Source organism: Ceratotherium simum, chromosome 8, assembly GCF_057802395.1.
Source record: "Ceratotherium simum simum isolate JZ-2026a chromosome 8, ASM5780239v1, whole genome shotgun sequence".
NCBI classification, from domain to species: Eukaryota; Metazoa; Chordata; class Mammalia; order Perissodactyla; family Rhinocerotidae; genus Ceratotherium; species Ceratotherium simum.
Genome location: NC_141907.1, coordinates 43990998 through 44010010, shown reverse-complemented (window position 1 = coordinate 44010010; position 19013 = coordinate 43990998). Strand labels below are relative to the sequence as shown.

General features: G+C 38.2%; 1 protein-coding gene across 5 annotated transcripts in view; it reads right to left on the bottom strand.

Moving 5' to 3' along the window:
- Positions 1–15252: 15252 nt before the first annotated feature.
- The window catches only part of CEP135 (centrosomal protein 135), an 80525-nt gene continuing 76764 nt past the window's right edge, over positions 15253–19013 (bottom strand). For all 5 annotated transcript variants that reach the window (XM_087434350.1, XM_087434349.1, XM_087434347.1 and 2 more), the window contains one exon: positions 15253–17024. The gene's annotated coding sequence lies outside the window, so the exon portion shown is untranslated. The remainder of the gene's footprint in view (positions 17025–19013) is intronic.

The following is a 19013-nucleotide window of genomic DNA, read 5'->3' as shown; positions in this document are numbered from 1 at the left end:
AACCCGGAGCGGGCCACAGGAAGGGCGCGGGATTGGTCTGTGCCCTCCCCACCGCTGCAGGGGATGACCCGAGGGACAGCTTAACGCGTGGGGTCTGAGGTTACTGTGGTGGGCTCACAGGGAGGCGCATCTGCATGGAGCAGGAACCTGGGACATCAGTCATTACCCCCATGGGATGCAAATCCGCCGCTGGTACCTGGATGAGCCAGAGACTAACGGGAGCGACCTGGAACCCAAAGAGAGTTTTACCCTGCGGAGCACCCAACAGTGAGAAATGGCGTTGGGACTCCTGAAAGTCGAACAAGTTGAAAGATGCCACACAAATAAAAAGGCTCAAAATTGCTTTGCCGAGTCACTGTGCATCTGAACAGAGCGACAGTGACATTGGGCATTATTGTCCCCAGCCATAATGAAATTAAATATTGACTTTGATATTTTAAGGAAAATATTTATCTTTTCCTTTTATGGCCCTAACGGGAAACATTGAGACTTTTTCTCCGTACTTTTTGCTATGGCTATTTCGATGGAACTCAGAAATCAGTTTCTGGTGATTTTTTTTCACTATGCATGCAAAGATGCTAAAAATAATTTAGTATCATTATTAATCAGGAAATTTTTGAAAAAAGCAAAAAAATCCTCTGTGACAAAAGATGAGAGGTAACCCTTCTAGGTATTTTATATTGAGCCAGATATCCCAATGCCAAAAAGAGGACTAATAATTTTAATGCAGGTACATAACTTAGAAGGAGCATCTTTAATGCTGGGAGAATCTAGTGCATGTTGCCTTATCCAACTGGGTTTTTCTTGATAAACATTTTAATTAACTGCCAGTATAAAATATGATTGGGTATTTTTGTGAATATGGGTATCATTCGGTTGTTCAGTGCTTGCAAATGCTGAATGATGTCTGCTTTATTCCAAATAAGCATAATAAAGAGTTTTATAAAGGATTGAGCAAGTTCCTTTTGATTTGATCCAGTAGCACTAGAAGTTCTCAGAAGGCAAACATTAAATCTGTATAGAACATATAACTGGGGTATAGTCTTGCCAACTACATGAAAACACACTCTATAAAAATTACATGTAATCGGGTGTAGGTCTGCCGTCTTTTAATTTTGCAAGGCAAGGTACCCCGAATTATACACTCTTAAAATATTGGAAGAGTTCTAGAGAATTTGTGCTCATATTAGATCCTTCCAGCTGGACTTTGTGTCTCATGGGCCTCAGAAATTGGAAGCTATCAGGCACCGTTTTTGACAGGTGCCATTTTTTCCCTCACTTTTCAAACACATTGGTTCATGGTTACCACGTATAATAACAGTGTGGCACATCAAACCAGGTATCAGTCCACTATTCCACTTTTGAAATAGCTAACTGCCTTTCAGTTAAGACATGCATTTTCAGAGACCATAATACAATATAAAAGAAAGATGTAGAACATTAGGAATTTTTTAAATATTTAACCATTTCACTGTTGTATTAGGGGTTATAGGAAGGACGTGAGAAAGAAATTATACAGTTAAACCAGTAGTTCTCAACTGTGGGTAATTTTGTCCTCTAGGAGACATTTGGCAGTGTCTGGAGACATTTTTGGTTGTCAGAACTGGTTGGCAGGTGTTACTACTGGCAGCTAGTGGGTAGAGGCCAGAGATGCTGCTAAACATTCTACAATGCATGGAACAGTTCACACAACCATGATCTAGTCCAAAATGTCAATGGTTTCAAGGTTGAGAAACCCTGAGTTAGACCATGGACTTCCAAAACCCCGATTCTATATTCCACCATGTCAGTTTATCTTCCTTTCCCTGTGTATTCACATTGAATTATCTTAGTGCTCAGGGAAGAAGTACAATAGTAAAATCTTTCAATAATGAACTGAGTGGGACAAAAAGTAATTGTGCAGGGGCCGTCCCGGTGGCACAAGTGGTTAAGTGCACATGCTCCGCTGCGGCTGCTGGAGGATCCCCGGTTGGGATCCTGGGCGCGCACCGATGCACTGCTTAGCAAGCCATGCCGTGCGGTGTCCCATATAAAGTGGAGGAAGATGGGCATCGCTGTTAGCCCAGGGCCAGTCTTCCTCAGCAAAAAAAGAGGAGGATTGGCAGATGTTAGCACAGGGCTGATCTCCTCACACCAAAAAAAAAAAAAGTGTGCAAATAAAAGTCACATAGATAATAAATAAAGAAAAAAGACAGAGAAAAGCTAAAGCAGTAGAAATATTGTGGTATAGGAAGTATCTTGATTGTCCCTTGCAGCTTCTTCAGAACCCTGTCGTGTCTTCCCAACAGTCTTGACCTCCAAAGTGAGAAAATTGCAGTATATCATCATTTTGAAAGTTTCCATTTGTCAGGCCTAAGGTTAGTAATTCCCTTCTGACCATTCCAGGGGATGGGCTGTCGTGAATATTCAGAGGTTAGAGTAAGTGAGGTGAGCTTACTTAAATGGCTCAGAAGGACAGGCAGTAGCTCTTGGGATGGGGTGAGAATCAGAACACCTCACCTATCCATGGTACTGACTTTCTGTCCCCATACTTGGGTCTGTAGATAATTCATTTAACTTGAGACATTTCCTCAAATCTGTAAAATGGGGATAACTGTTATATATATTCATATATCTTTTTTTTTTTTAACTTTTATTTATTTATTTTTCCCCCAAAGCCCCAGTAGATAGTTGTATGTCATAGCTGCACATCCTTCCAGTCGCTGCATGTGGGACGCGGCCTCAGCATGGCCGGAGAAGCGGTGCGTCGGTGCGCGCCCGGGATCCGAACCCGGGCCGCCAGCATCGGAGCACACGCACTTAACCGCTAAGCCACAGGGCCGGCCCATATTCATATATCTTATATATAAAATACAAAGTTATGATGGTATCTAAAAATAAAGTAATGGGAAAGTATACTAGGCAAATGCTGACAAAAAGAAAGCATACAGGGGGCTGGCCCAGTGGTGTAGTGGTTGAGTTCACATGCTCTGCTTAGGCGGCCCAGGGTTCACAGGTTCAGATCCCAGGCACAGACCTATGCACCGCTCATCCAGCCATGTTGTGGCAGGCATCCCACATATAAAATAGAGAAAGACGGGCACAGATGTTAGCCCAGGGCCAATCTTCCTCAGCAAAAAGAGGAGGATTGGCAACAGACGTTAGCTCAGGGCTAATCTTCCTCATAAAAAAAAAAAGAAAAAAAAAAGAAAGCATATGGGGACAACCACACATCCATATGCAAAAGAATGAGGCTGGAAAGAAAAAAAAACAATGAAACTGGACCAGTATCTCATGCCATATACAAAAATTGATTCAAAATGGATCATAAAACAAAGGCAAAAGCCAAAACTATAGAAACTATAAAACTCTTAGAAGGAAACATTGGAGTAAATCTTCACATCCTTGGTTTAGACAATGGTTTCTTAGATATGACACCAAAAGCACAAGCAACAAAAGAGAAAAATAAATAAAATTAGACTACATCAAAATTCAAAACTTTTGTGCTGCAAATGATACCACTGAGACCGTGAAAATATGACCCACAGAATGGGAAAATATATTTGCAAATAATTTATCTACTAAAGGACTTGTATACAGAATATATAAAGAACTTGTACAACTCAATAATTAAAAAGACAGATATCCCAATTTTAAAATGGGCAAAGGATCTCAATAGACATTTCTCCAACAAAGATAGACAAATGGCCAATAAGCAAATGAAAAGATGCTCAACATCATTAAGCATCAGGGAAATGCAAATCAAAACCACAATGAAATACCACTTTGCACCCAGTAGGGTAGCTATAATTAAAAAAAAATAGATAATGGGGCCAGTCTGGTGGCATAGTGGTTAAGTTCGGGCACTCTGCTTTGGCGACCCAGGGTTCATGGGTTCACATCCCAGGCCCAGACCTACACACCACTCATCAAGCCATGCTGTGGTGGCATCCCATATACAAAATAGAGGAAGATTGGCACAGATGTTAGTGCTGGGCCAATCTTCCTCACCAAAAAATAGATAGATAGATAGATAATAACAAGTGTTGGTGAGGATGTAGAAAAATTAGAACCCTCATACATTGCTGGTGGTAATGTAAAATGTTGCAGCCACTTTGGGAAACAGTTGGCAGTTCCTAAAAATGTTAAATGTGGAGTTACCATGTGACCCAGAAATTCCTCTCCTAGGTATACATTCAAGAGAAATGAAAACATATATCCATACAAAACATGTACATGAATGTTTATAGTAGCATTATTTATAATACCCAAAAAGTGGAAACAATCCAAATGTCCATCAATTGACAAACGGATTAAACAAAATGTGGTATTATCCATACAATGGAATATTATATGGCAATAAAAAGGAATGAAATACTGATACCAGCTACCACATGGATGAACCTTGAAAACATTATGCTAAGTGAAAGAAGCCAAACACAAAAGACCACATATGGCATGATTCCATTTATATCAAATGTCCAGACAGGCAAGTCTATAGAGACAGTAGTAAATTCATGGTTGCGGGGAGGAGTGTTGGGGGAAAATAGAGAGTGACTCTTAATGGATATGAGGTTTCTTTTTGGGATGATGAAAATGTTCTAAAATTGATTGTGGTAATGGTTGGGTAACTCTGTGAATATACTAAAAATCTTCAAATCATACAATTTAAATGAGTGAATTGCATGGAGATATATAAATTATATCTCAATAAAGCTGTTGAAAAAAGAGAAGAAAGTGTAGGTAGCAATATTAATATCTGATAAAAGAGATTTCAAGGTAAAAAGTATCAAATGATAAAAGGTACAAACCAACAAAAAAAATAACAGTCCTGAAACTTTATGTATCTAACAATAGAGATTTTGAATTTATTTAAGCCAAAAACTGAAAAAAAGGAAAAGTTAAAAATATGCTCTCAGGGCTGGCCCCGTGGCGTAGCAGTTAAGTGCGCCCGCTCCGCTGCTGGCGGCCCGGGTTCGGATCCCGGGTGCGCACCGACGCACCGCTTCTCTGGCCATGCTGAGGCCGCGTCCCACATACAGCAACTAGAAGGATGTGCAACTACGACATACAACTATCTACTGGGGCTTTGGGGGGAATAGATAAATAAATAAAATCTTTAAAAAAAAAAATATGCTCTCATAGTGGGAGGTTTTTGTAACTTTTCTTAGAAATTGACATATCACATAGACAAAGATAACTATATAGAGAATTAACAAGCATGATCTAAAAGATATCAAGAAATGTGTACCCAAGAAACAGAAAATATGCATTCTGTGCAAAACCATTTGGAACAGTAAAAAAATTAACCAAATTTTAGGTCAACAAAACCCATCCTCAAGAAATTTCAAAAAAGAAAATCCATGCAAACCACATTCTTTGATCTAAATTCAATAAACTAGAAATTTGTAAAAAAAAATCTTATGAGAAAATTTTAACACTTCCTTTTAAATAACTCTTGTGTTAAAGATAGGGTGACCAGGGGCCAGCCCAGTGGTGTAGTGGTTAAGTTCACATGCTCCACTTTGATGGCCCGCCTGGGGATCGGGGGTTCAGATCCCGGGCACAGACTTATGCATTACTCATCAAGCCATGCTGTGGCAGCATCCCATATACAAAATGGAGGAAGATAGGCACAGATGTTAGCTCAGGGCTAATCTTCCTCAGCAAAAAGAGGAAGATTGGCAAGGTATGTTAGCTTAGGGCCGATCTTCCTCACCAAAATAAATAAATAAATAAAAATAAAAATAGGGTGACCACACTTTCCAGTTCACCCAGAACATCCCTGGCTTACACCTATTGTCCTGACATAATATATGTATATTTTAAACAATTCTTTTTTTCTTTTGTAATTTTATTTATGTATTTTTCCCCCCACAGCCCCAGTAGAGAGTTGTACGTCACAGCTGCACATCCTTCTAGTTGCTGCTGTGTGTGGGACGCGGCCTCAGCATGGCCAGAGAAGCGGTGCGTCGGTGCGCACCCGGGATCCGAACCCGGGCCGCCAGCAGCAGAGCGCGTGCACTTAACCGCCAAGCCACGGGGCCGGCCCCTGTAATATATATATTTCACTCACAAAAATGTCTCAATTTGGGCCGGCCCCGTTGGCTTGGCGGTTAAGTGCGCGCGCTCTGCTGCTGGCGGCCCGGGTTCGGATCCCTGGTGCGCACTGAGGCACTGCTTCTTCCGCCATGCTGAGGCCGCGTCCCACATACAGTAGCTAGACGGATGTGCAGCTATGACATACAACTATCTACTGGGGCTTTGGGGGAAAAAAAGGAGGAGGATTGGCAATAGATGTTAGCTCAGGGCCAGTCTTCCTCAGCAAAAAGAGGAGGATTAGCATGAATGTCAGCTCAGGGCTGATCTTCCTCACAAATAAATAAATAAATAAATAAATAAAATTTAAAAAATGTCTCAATTTGAATGACAAATTATATAGTGACATCAGTTAAGGAATAATCGAGAACTGAAATTGAAATCCATTTAGAAAGCAATGACAGAAAGTAATGATAAAAAAAAATCTGTGGAGGTACAGCCCAAGATTCTCAGAGGAAATTTTGTAGCCTTTAATGTATACATTGGAAAATAAGAAAGATTAAAAATAAACTAAGCAAATCAGAATGAAATAAAAACAAAGAAAGCAGAAAGAAGGAAGGAATGAAAGCAGAAGTTAATGAAATAGAAAACAAATCAAACAGTACATTTGATCAACAAAATAAAAAGTTGATTCTTAGGGGAAAAAATGGCCAATCTCTGGTCAATCAGTGAAGAGACACACAAAAAAATAAACATTTCACAAGAAAAGAGAAATTACTAACGTATGGATTTTTAAAAATCTAGATGAAATAGATTTTCCAGAAAAACTGAATTACCAAACTGACTTAAGAAGGGGGAGAAAATCTGAATAGATCAATATTTGTAGAATAAATTGAAAAGGTGGGCAAATGTTTTCCTGTAAATAAGACATATACCCAGGTGATTTCATGAGTCAGTTCTAATAAACTTTCAAGGAGCCAACAATTCCCATGTAATGCAAAGGGTTCCAGAACATGGGAAAAGAGAAATTTCACAACTCATTCTAGGCAGCTAGGGTAACTTGACATCAAAGCTGGACAATGCTATTTCACACTTAAAAATTGTTAAAATGGTAAATTTAATGTATATTTTACCACATTAAAAAATTAATATTACAAGTGTTAGGAGACAATTCTCCACGAAGCTCTCATTTCTGCATGTCTTTTTAGCAGAAGCATTGACAGTTTTTGTTCTGGACTATCTTTTCAAGGATGTTTGTATAGCTTTGGGAGATATAATGTCACCCCAGAGCAGTGGGCAAATTTGTTTACTGTCCAATGTAAAGAAGTTAACGTCTCCCTCCAGGGCAAAGGTTGAGCAGGTTTGTCTGAAGCCTCTTAGAGAAGACTGAGGCTTCCTAGTTTCCAGCTCCTCAGCAGTAATGTAAACCACTGCATGTGCAGCATCCATCTGGGCCTACCTGCATAGTCTCCACTGGATTGGAGGACGTGAGGAACTGGTGCAAAACTCACGCTGCCTGCTGTGCAGTAATAAAGAGCTTTGTCTCTGACCCAGAAGTCTCATGTCTTCTGCGGGCACTCAAGTACCTGTTGCAGGCCAACTTGGTAGGTTGCGAGTAGGGCAAGATGTCAGACCGCTCACAGTTCTTCACAGTTTGGGTAACAAGGACAGGCTGCTGACAGGTGGGGCTGGCTGGAAGAGAAAGGACGAGGTTAGGGGATATGAGAAGATTGCACAGGAACTGGTAGTGAATGCTCTCACCCAAGTGTTGGATGACGGGGAGAAAATAGGGGTCCCCAACTGTCCTACCTGTTAACAAATATTTAGAGGCTGAGCAATGAGAGGTGGGATTGAAACAAACTGCTGAACGGTGTTCTCCTCCCCAGGTGGGATATGAAATGGATGTCAACATGACAATGGGGCAGCAAGCCCTGGACAGTCGAAGGAAAATATGACCATGGCTGTTGAGTCAAGGGGTCTCCAAAGCTGAAATAAATGGTGTCAGCAGCAAGGATACAGAATTTTGGTTTCATTTAGTTTAGTAAATGCAAAGCTTTGCTTCCTGGGGAGGATCTGCTCTCTCCCTCTGCACCCTCTCATCTCTCCCTCCTTCTCTTTCCTGACCTCAGGAAAGTCCTGCTACTTTAAGAAGCCAAGTGATTGGGCCAAGGTCTCCCTGTCTCCAAGGAGGACTGACGGCCATACACACTCTGTATGAATATACTGGGGAACTTCAGGGAGGAGAGGGACTCACATTTCTATGGCTCCCTTGGATATAGGCACCCAGTCACCACCCTACCTGGTCAGATGGTGCTCAGAATTAACTGGTGGGATTTGGACAGGGTTCAGAGTAGGGAAGAGAAGCTAATATGACCTTATGGGTAGGACATTTTGGACTAATTCAATGCACTGTTGTTGCTTGTACATGTGAACGTATAGTAGGAATTGATGATCTATAAGCTATGTGCTGTAATCATATAGCTTATACTTCCCATCCCATAAGTGTCAGAGGGGATTATCCTAATCAGGGAAGAGCTGAAAGTAGAGACATGCTAGTGGGACAAACTCCCTGCTGTTTGTCACTAGCGGGTGAGTCAGGAGTTAGCATGTGTGCCTCTACCTTCTGACTTCAAAGTTTTCATCCTGTAGTTGATATCCTGTTGGTTGGCAACTCGGAAGCCTCCATCTCAAGGCCCCTGTCTATCACATGTACACCAGCAGGAGTGGCTGATAAACCCCAACAAAGTTCAGAGGCCTGCTTGCCAAGTGAAGTTTCTTGGCACTATATGAGTAGACTTACAATGCTCAATTCCTCCGGAACCCCAGAAAAAGTGCTGTATCTCTGCCCCGCCAGCCCCCTCAACCAAAAAGAAGGTTCAGCCCCTTGTTGGACTTTTTGGGAACTGGAGACAGTATGTGCCTCACTTGGGCATTCTATTTGGTCCTTTATATCAGCTAAATCACAAATCAGCATTCTGTGAGTGGGGCTCAAACCAACAGCAATGAATGCTCTCTTTGTCCCCTACAAAGAGCCTACACTGCAGCCTAGCAAAAAATCATATGGTCTGCCTGAATCAAGAAACTGCAGTGGCTGGCAATCTGACCTGCCGCTGTATCTGTCACGCCTGTCCACGTGCTATGAAAATAGAAAATCTCCTGTGGGCCTGGCCTCTCTTGAACCATTTTGCTATGCCTAGTGCCATCAGTGGCAGCTCCCGAACAAGGACTCTGCCTTGTACATGTACAAACACACAGACGAGCACAATCTCTTTTAAATTTGATTGATGCAAATCCGTGTGCTTCTCCTGACTGCTGAGCAGCCTTGGGTTATGCCATGTATACCTATCAAAGCTGCAACTACTCAGTGACGCACCCATGTTTCTTAACCAAAGCAGTGTAATGATGATCCAAATCAAGTTTAACAACAAACCCCAAACTGGAGTGACTTGTCACCCTTTGGGCTGTTTATCTTTGAGGGAGAGATGGCCACGGACTGTCTCTCCACTGTGTATGAGGGTTGCTTTTTGGCCCATCTATTACCCCATTGGCAATGACACCGGAGCAGGTCAGTCAAAACTGCACGAGATATAATGTTTAACAGTTGACTTTAGACTATACCCTGGGTGGCTAAAATAACACCACTGCTCCCCATGCTAGTGACTCACAGTTAGCTGTGTCTGGGATCCTGGGAGGCATAATTGAGGTCAGCACTGCTGGTTAGTTTCTTCCTGCTGCTTGGAATTTTATTGACATTAGCCTTGATTAATGCTATATGAAACAAATTGAACAGGTTTGGCCCCAGTCTCTGTTGGACAGATTAAGCAAGGTGGCCAATGGAGTGGCGTTCTTATATGAAAACTCAAGTTTGGCTAAGAGTGTATAGGGTCAAGGGGTGGACTATCCCTGGGAAAGGCAATTAATTTGCCACGGACCCTTAGCATCCCTGTACATTCTTGTTGTGGGTATGCCAAGAATGCAAGGCCCTGATTGATCTTTACCCAGGCCATTCCTCAGCATTGTGTTTGCAGTGAGCAACCTTGAGGGATGAGGCAATGTCTCCTTCTGGGACAAAGAGCAGGCTTACTTATTGCTTGCTATAAAAGAGATGGATTCCCTAGACTCAGTGTTCCTAGGCTGTGACATGAACTTCTGCATGCTTAGTATTCATCTGGGCCCCTGCACATCGCCCCTGCCGGGCTTGGGGGGATTAAGGAAAACCAGCGCAAACATGATGCTTATGCTGCTTGCTGTGCCATGAGTAATAAAGGACTTTGTCTCTGACTCAGGAGTCTTCTATTTTCTGCCAGCATCCAGGAAACAGTAATAGGTTAACTTATTAGCTTGTAACTAAGGTAAAATAAAATCCCAGACCTTTGTATTTGACCGTCTCAATTTTTTTAAACACATATTATTCTAGATGAGTTCTATATTATTTTTTGTACCAAATTTCAACATTTTTAATTTTCATGAAATTTATCCATTTCATGTATTAGCATATAATCATTCTTCATACCTTTATTTTCTTGATAATATGATGTATCTGTAGTTATTTCTCCTTTGTTTTGAATTTATATTCAAATACATTTGAATATGTATTTTCTTGATAAGTTGTTTCAAATAAAGCTTAATAATCAGTCCTTTTATAGATCCAACTCTTGGTTTTTTTAATCTCAATTTTTGTGCTTGATGTTTTTGTTCTCTAACTCATTGTTTTCTGTCCTTCGTTATTTCTGTTATTTTTTATGGCGTGGCAGGGTTGCTGTTAGTTTTTTCCAATCTCTTGAGTTAAATGCTTGCTCATTTGTTAACAGTTTTTATTTCTGGATTAACATATTTAAAGTTATAGGTTTTCCTCTAATTACTCCTACTTTATCTGTGTCCCACAATTTTGATTCTAGTGGTTTTATTATCATTGAATTATCAGTCTAAATTATTTCATTTTCTTTATGGTTTTCATCTTTACCAAAGAGCAATTTAGTAACAATTTTTTTTAGTTTTCAAACACATTTAAGTTTTTTTATCCTTTTATTATTTTCTAATTTTATGCATTATGGTCAGAGAGAAATGATTTATATGATTTTTTGTGTGTGTGTGTGAGGAAGATCAGCCCTGAGCTAACATCCATGCCAATCCTCCTCTTTTTGCTCAGGAAGACTGGCCCTGAGCTAACATCCGTGCCCATCTTCCTCCACTTATGTGGGATGCCACCACAGCATGGCCTGACAAGCGGTGCGTTGGTGCATGCCCGGGATCTGAACCCGGGCCGCCAGCAGCAGAGCACGCGCACTCATCTGCTATGCCACGGGGCTGGCCCCTGATTTATATGATTTAATCCTTTTGAATTGAGGCTTCCATTAAGGGCTAATGTATGGTCTATTTTTAAAAAGTTAAAAATGTGCTTGAAAAAATGTGTCTTCTCAGTTTGTTGGATGTGGAGTTTTATACATGTATATATGTATATTGCTGTATGTGTATGATGACTATATCTTCTTGTTCTATTCCTCTTCTTGACAAGTATATAACACCTTTTTTTCCCCCTAAAATTCAATCTCATCAGATAATAAGTACTCCAGCTTTCTCTTGGTTCCCATTTGCCTGGTAAATCTTTTTCCATCCTTTGTTTTCAAACTTTCTATGCCTTTTTATTTATAAATATATTTCTCTTGTAGCTGACATATTTGTTAAATCCAATCTGATTTTGTCTTTTAATTGATGAATTTTATCCATTTATATTTATTGTGGTTACTCTTACATAAGGATTTATTTCTGCCATCTTGTTTCGTATTTTCAATCTACTGAACTTCAGTTTTGTTTCTTTTTTTTCTCTTTTCTTGCTTTCCATTGCAGAAAAAGTTTTGTTCTGCTGGCTTAAATGTTAGATCACTTTAAAAATGGTCTAAAAGTGACTTCATCATTATTAGTTATGCGTCCATGGGCAATTCTTGCCTGTTCCCTCATCTGTAAAATGAGAATAAAGTAGAATATGGTTGTTGTGGGAATTAAATGAGTTAATATATGTAAAACTCTTAGAATAGTGCCTGGTAAGAATAAAGTTCTGTATAAGTGTTTACTGTTTTATCATTATGATAGTTGCTCTTAAGACTCATATTTGTGTCTTCCTGTTGATTTCTGAAACATCAATATTTGTATCCTCTCCCAACAAGACGAGTATTTTACCTCTTCTCATGTTCCTATGTTCTATTTCTCTCCTCTTCCCCACCACATTGGTATTATCCAGATTCTAGAACTTTTGGCCTGAATTGTTATGGATATACTTTCTCCTTTGCTTTTTTGTTGCTCCCACTCTTTTTATTAGTACGATAGACTTTACCAAGCTATTTGATTATCTTTAATTCACATATCTCTTTCAGCATTTTCTATGCTTACTTCTCTTCCTCTAAAAGTGTTTTCAATGTGGATCTTCACCTGACAAAACTTCTGAGACTTTGTATGCCTAAGAACATTTTTACTACACCTTCAGATTTGAATGACAGCATACCTAGTTATAAAGTAATAGGTTCAAAATTCTTTTCTTTCAGTATTCTAAAAATACTACATTGCTCTTGTTTCCAGTGTAGCTATTGAGAAGTTGGATGTTGTCTTAGTCCATTTGGGCTGCTATAACAATTTAGCATTGATTGGGTAGCTTATAAACAATAGATAGTTATTTCTCAGAGTTCCAGAAGCTGCAAGTCCAAGATGAGGATGCCAGCATGGTTGGGTTCTAGCGACAGCCCTCTTTTGGATTGCTGTTGACTTCTTGCATGGCAGAGAGGGCAGGAGAGCTCTCTGGGGGTTCCTTTCACAAAGGCATTAACCCCATTGATGAGGGCTCCACTCTCATGACCTAATTACCACCCAAGGGCCCCATCTCCTAACAGCACCACATTGGGGAGTAGAACTTCCACATAGGAATTTCTGGGGGACTTATTCATTCCATAATAGATGTAGATCTGATGCTTGTTCCTTTTTAGGTGACCCATTTTCTCTAAGTTTTTATAATTTCTCTCTTTGTCTTTGATATTGTGTCTAAATGTGGTTTTTCCTTCTATCCTACTTGGCTTTTTCTGAGGCATTTTTTTTTTTTTGTGAGGAAGATCGGCCCTGAGCTAACATCTGCCAATCTTCCTCTTTTTGCTGAGGAAGACTGGCCCTGGACTAACATCTGTGCCCATCTTCCTCTACTTTATATGGGATTCCGCCACAGCATGGCCTGACAAGTGGTGCATTGGTACGCACTTGCGATCCGAACCCAGGCTGCCAGCAGCAGAGCCCTCGCACTTCACTGCTATGCCACAGGACCAGCCCCATCTTAAAGTATTTTCTGCATTCCTTTCTAATATTTCTCTTTTCTAAGGCTTATTATTACCTGGAATGTTGGCACTCCTATACATATCCTCCATAATGCTTATCTTTTCTTCTACACTTTCAATCTCTATTTCTGATGCTTTCTGGAAGAAGTCCTCAATCTTATCTTCAAATAAACTAATTTTAAAGCTATATCTATACACAATCCTTCCACAAAGGAAGATAGGAGCAGAATCAAATAAGTACAAAACATAACAAAAAAGCACTGAGTGGACATATTAGGTGTGAAAAAGGTAATAGTGGAAATAAAGAACACATGGGGGTTGTTGGTGCCTTGACAAGAATGTTTTGACTGGAGTAATGGGAATAAAGCAAGATCGGAATAATGCAAGAAGAAAAGTGGGGGTAGAGGGGAGATGAAGTGAGTATAGATAACTCTTTTCCAGGAATTTTTGCTATAAAGCGTGCTAAAAATGGAAAGGTAGGGTCTGGGAGGGTTTTAAAATGGGAGGTATTATGCAAGTGGGAACAAGCCAATAGAGCAAAATGACTCAGGAACGTGGGGTTAATTGCAGGAGTGTTTTTAGTAGCAGGAAGAATGGATACTGGTCACAACTAGATGGAATGGCTAGAGAGTAGAGATGGTTCATGTTGTGATAGGAGGGAAGGAAGTTATATGGGCACAGATGTGTTAATAGATTTGGAGGGTGAAAAAATTGTTCCATTCTCTCAGGGAAAAAGTGAGGAGGGAGGGAGTGAGGAGGGAGGATAGAAGGTCTGAGTAAAGAGGAGAAGATGTGAAATACTTGCTGGGGAGAGGTTAAGTGTGAACTGACCAGAAAATGTGTGAGGATTGTCACACAGTGCTGTGGGCCCTTTTCAGGGCCATACATTTCAAGTGAAGAGTCAGCATGGTTGTTTTTTTCTCCAGCCATGTTCAGCTACTTAGAACAGAGCAGAGTTGTTGAAGTAGTTGGATATAAACAAGATTTGAGTTCTCAGTTCAGAGGGACAAGAGAATTTAGGGTATATGCAGGGAGAATGATGTCTATGTTAGAGAAAGGAAAGGGAGAGGCACGGACTTTATGGACAAGGGATGAGGGATAGAATCAATTGTCTGGAGAGTCAAACAATTGTTGGGATAGGCGTAACAAACAGAATGACCTAGAAAGAGAGGTGAGTAGGATGCTAGAAGTTGAGACTTTTGGAGGTAATGACAAGATCTAGAGCCGTGTTTTCAAACTATAGGTTGGGTTCCATTAGTGGGTCATGCAATCAGTTTGGTGGGTCAGTTTCTAAGCATTTTAAATCCTGGCTGCACACTAGAACCTAAAATTAAAAAAAAAAAAAAAATGCCCACACGTCACTCCGCGATTCTGATTTATCTGGACTGGTGTAGGGTTCACAAATCAACTTTTCATTAAAATTGTCCAGGTAACTCCAATGTACAGACCTGGTCAATAACCACTGTTCCAAGAAGATACTGACATAAAAAGACTGATGATAGTACTAATGGTAGAAAGACAGTAAGCCAAGTGCTAAAATCTTCTAAGAATTAGAGATGAGTATGAGATCAGATGTGTGATAGGTTGTAATAAGGTGAGGTAGCAGGTGGCATAGTCAATGGTAGTTAATGTTCTCAACAGCGCATTTGCAAGAAAGAAAAATGTATACACACACCCGTGCACGCACTAGGTTAACCATTTTACAGATGGATTTCAAATAGAAACTTTGACTTCATTTCCTATATTTTTAACTAACTGGAAATAAATGCAAGTCAGTAAAAAAAAAAAAGTGCCTGGCATCTAAATTCAAGGACTTCCCCATACCCCACCATGATAAAGTTTGATTTGAATAAACTGTACCCAACTTTAGAAATAAGAGTATTGCTAAAATTATAAAAATCTATTTGCAAGAAAGAGAAAATAAATTGACTGGAAAGTTTATTGGAAAATCTATGTCAAGCTCCATAATTTAAAATTATTTAAAACAAATTAAAAACATCTATAAAAGGTCAGAACATTCAGTATTTTAAGATAAAACTAATTTAAAAAAATTGTAGTATCATGGTTATGAAAATAACAATGATGGCAAGCTATACATTTTTTAATTATAGAAAACATTAAACAAAATATCTAACAAAATATGTCTTGCTGTTGCTTTGGGGGAAAAGGTGGGGACAAATACTTTTTATTTTATTTACATGTTTATTAAGAGATTTTCCATATGACATTGCAAATAGTTCCATTTCTCTTGTATTTTGCTATAATACATGAATTCACACAAAGGAGATGGAATACATAAAATTACAAAGATGGTGGAAAAGCCACATCACACCAAATATACACTAAATTATTGCAAAAGGCATAATCCGAACATATAAGGCACATTAGTTTTAGAAAGAGCACTGTCCACCCCCAGGCACCCACAAAGATACACACACGAAAACTCCACTTCATTAAACCACAGGAGGAAACAAAATGTATCATAAATAATTGGTTTTCCTCTTTCCTACGTTAGTTTTTAAGTTCTTTCTCAATCATAATGAAATCTATTAAGAACAGGATTTTCTTTAAATGTATATGGTTCAAACACGATTAGTTTTTGTATCTGACATTCTATTTTCGTACTTCTGTTCTTTTATTAATATATGTATATATCTAAATTCTTTAAAATTACAACTTTGAAAATTAATTGTAAAAAGCTGTTTTCTATTTAATATCCCACAGTTCAGTGTTTATATACTATTCAGGAAGACTGATAAATTACAACATACAGGTTTAGAAGCAAAAAACTGATATTACTGAATGTATACTGGAATTTTAATGAAGTGTTTTACTATACTTACCCCACATACTTTTTATAGTCTGAAATTTTAGATTAATACAGTCAGAAACTTTATTTACTGAAAAATTGTCCCTAATTTCTGTTCTACTGATTTACAAAATTCTGAATATAGCTTTAGTTTGATTTTGATAGTATTTGTATTATGTGAAGAGTCCATGTGATAGCCAAAATAATATAATATTGTATATAATATATAAATGTATCTTTCCCATCACAGTTCTTCTAGTTGGCAATAACAAACTATATACAGTAACGGTAATTATTATTTTATCGAGACCTCTCCTATTACAAGAATAGACCTGAACATATTCCCCTGAGGACAGACAGCAAATTGGTGAATAATTAATTTTACATTTAGAAGAAAAACATTAAGCGTGACAGCATAGCATCAAAGTTGATAATCCTTTGTGAATGTGTAAAAGGTATGGGTTATAAAAACAGGCATGAAAACTAAGAACACTTTAAAAACAAGTACTGTAAGAATATTTACATACATATATCATGGCTCATTAAGAAAAAGATTATTAAAGCATAATGTGAACAATACATTACATTAATTCACAGTATAAACACACTTTGAAGAGTAATTTAAGTCAGGAATAATAAAAATACAGACATAACATCCGTTAGCACTATTAATACATATTTTGTTCTGTTATATATATGAAAATATACACATACAGCTCTTTTAAACCAAATATTTCACATAAACATTCACTGATTTAAATAAAAGTTGACAGAGGTAGAATTTGTGTCAATGTTCATGATTTTCAGGAACAAGTGCTTCAACTATTTCATTACTGTTCTGTCTTTTAAAAGTCCAGATAGCCAACTCATTGCAAGTCATCATTCTGAAAAAGGGGGGAGGAGAAAGGGGGGTTAAGAGAAAAATGATAAACAAAATTACACAGTACACTCACACAAAACTGAAATTCAGTAATGTTTTAATTGAAATTATAGTCTCTAATAAAACCTTTGCCCATAATCAAGTTATATTTAAAAGCTAAGAAGTACTGTTCTATACTTCAAAAAGATATTCCCCTCAAACTACCAAAGTACATCAAAGTACATGAGGACTAAAGGAATGATACACAGTGAAAAGACTGGGATAATATAGCAGGTTAATAGAGAAAAATCATTCAAAAGAAGGGATAATATGATGTCTAGGTTTAATAAAATTATATATAAGTACTATCAATTATGTTTGAGCCTTAAAATAACATGCTATGGATAGTCAAATATTTTTCCAAATATTTTGACCTTATGTGCTATCTAATCACCCTCCCAATTAAAACACACACACATTAAAATATGAAAAATCCCACAATGGAAACATTGAGAAAGTAATTATATTTTTCTATACCTAGGAAGACATACTTAGGAAGAAATTATCAGACATGTTGTCCAATACTGATGTAAAACATTATTTATGAGAAAAAAATTGGAAATAAGCTATATGTCCCATAAAAGGAGAATGATTAAATAAATCACACAATGTCCATGTGATGAACCGTTAGACCATTTTTTTAAAACGGCACTTTTGAAAATGCTTTTAATGATAAGAATAAATGATTGCAACAATATTAAGTGGAAAAACCCTAAAGAACAAAACAAAACAAAACAAACCAGGATAAAAACTATTTTGAGTATGATCTCTATTAGAATTATATATGTATGTCTATGCATGTGTGTATATGTTTATTACAAATTAAATATAAGAAGGAAGTATACCAAAAGGCTAATTGCTATTTTCTTTGGGTTGCAGGATTAAAAGTGCTTTTGATTTATACATCCATGTTCATAGCAGCATTTTCACAATAGCCAAAAGGTGGAAGCAACCCAAGTGTCCATCAATAGATGAATGGATGAATAAAATGTGGTATATATATACAATGGAATATTATACAGCTTCAAAAAGGAAGGAAATTCTGACACATATTTCAATATGGACGAACCTTGAAAACCTTATGTTAAGTGAAACAAGCCCGTCTCAAAAGTACAAATACTGTATGAGTCCACTTACATGAGGTACATAGAGTAGTCAAATTCATAGAGACAGAAATTGTAATGGTGGTTGCCAGAGGCTGGAGGAAAGGGAGAGTAGGGAGTTAGTGTTTAATGGGTACAGAGCTTCAGTCAGGGAAGATAAAAAAGTTCTAGAGGGGGCTGGCCCTGGTGGCGTAGAGGTTAAGTTCATGTGTTCCACTTTGGCAGCCCAGGGTTTGCTGGTTCGGATCCTGGGCGTGGACCTACTCACTGCTCATCAAGTCATGCTGAGGCAGCGTCCCATATACAAGAGCTACAACTCTACAACTATGATACACAACTATATACGGGGGCTTTGGGGAGAAAAAAAAGAAAAAAGAGGAAGATTGGCAACAGATGTTAGCGCAGGGCCGATCTTTCTCAAAGAAGAAAAAAAGTTAAAAAAAAAGTTCTAGAGACAGATGGTGGAGATTATTTTTGCACATCAATGTGAATGTACTAATTGTCAGAGAAATGTACACTTAAAAATGGTTAAAATGATAAATTTGATGTTATGTATATTTTACTGCAATAAAAAAGGAAAAAAGTGATTTTGGTTTCCTTCTTTATACTTTTGTATTTAATGTTTTCTCAGTGAGCATGTATTAGATACAATAATTTTAAAAAGTAAAAACAAAATTGGATTATATGTTTTAACTATTAGACACTGTAAATATGAATTGATATGAATATTTCATATTCATTTCTGAGTACTTATAGGGAAACCCCTTAAAATTAGTTTTGGTCACAATATTTAGAAAATATGAATAGAAATCGGTAACCAATTAACAACATTATTAGGATACTTTGAGAAT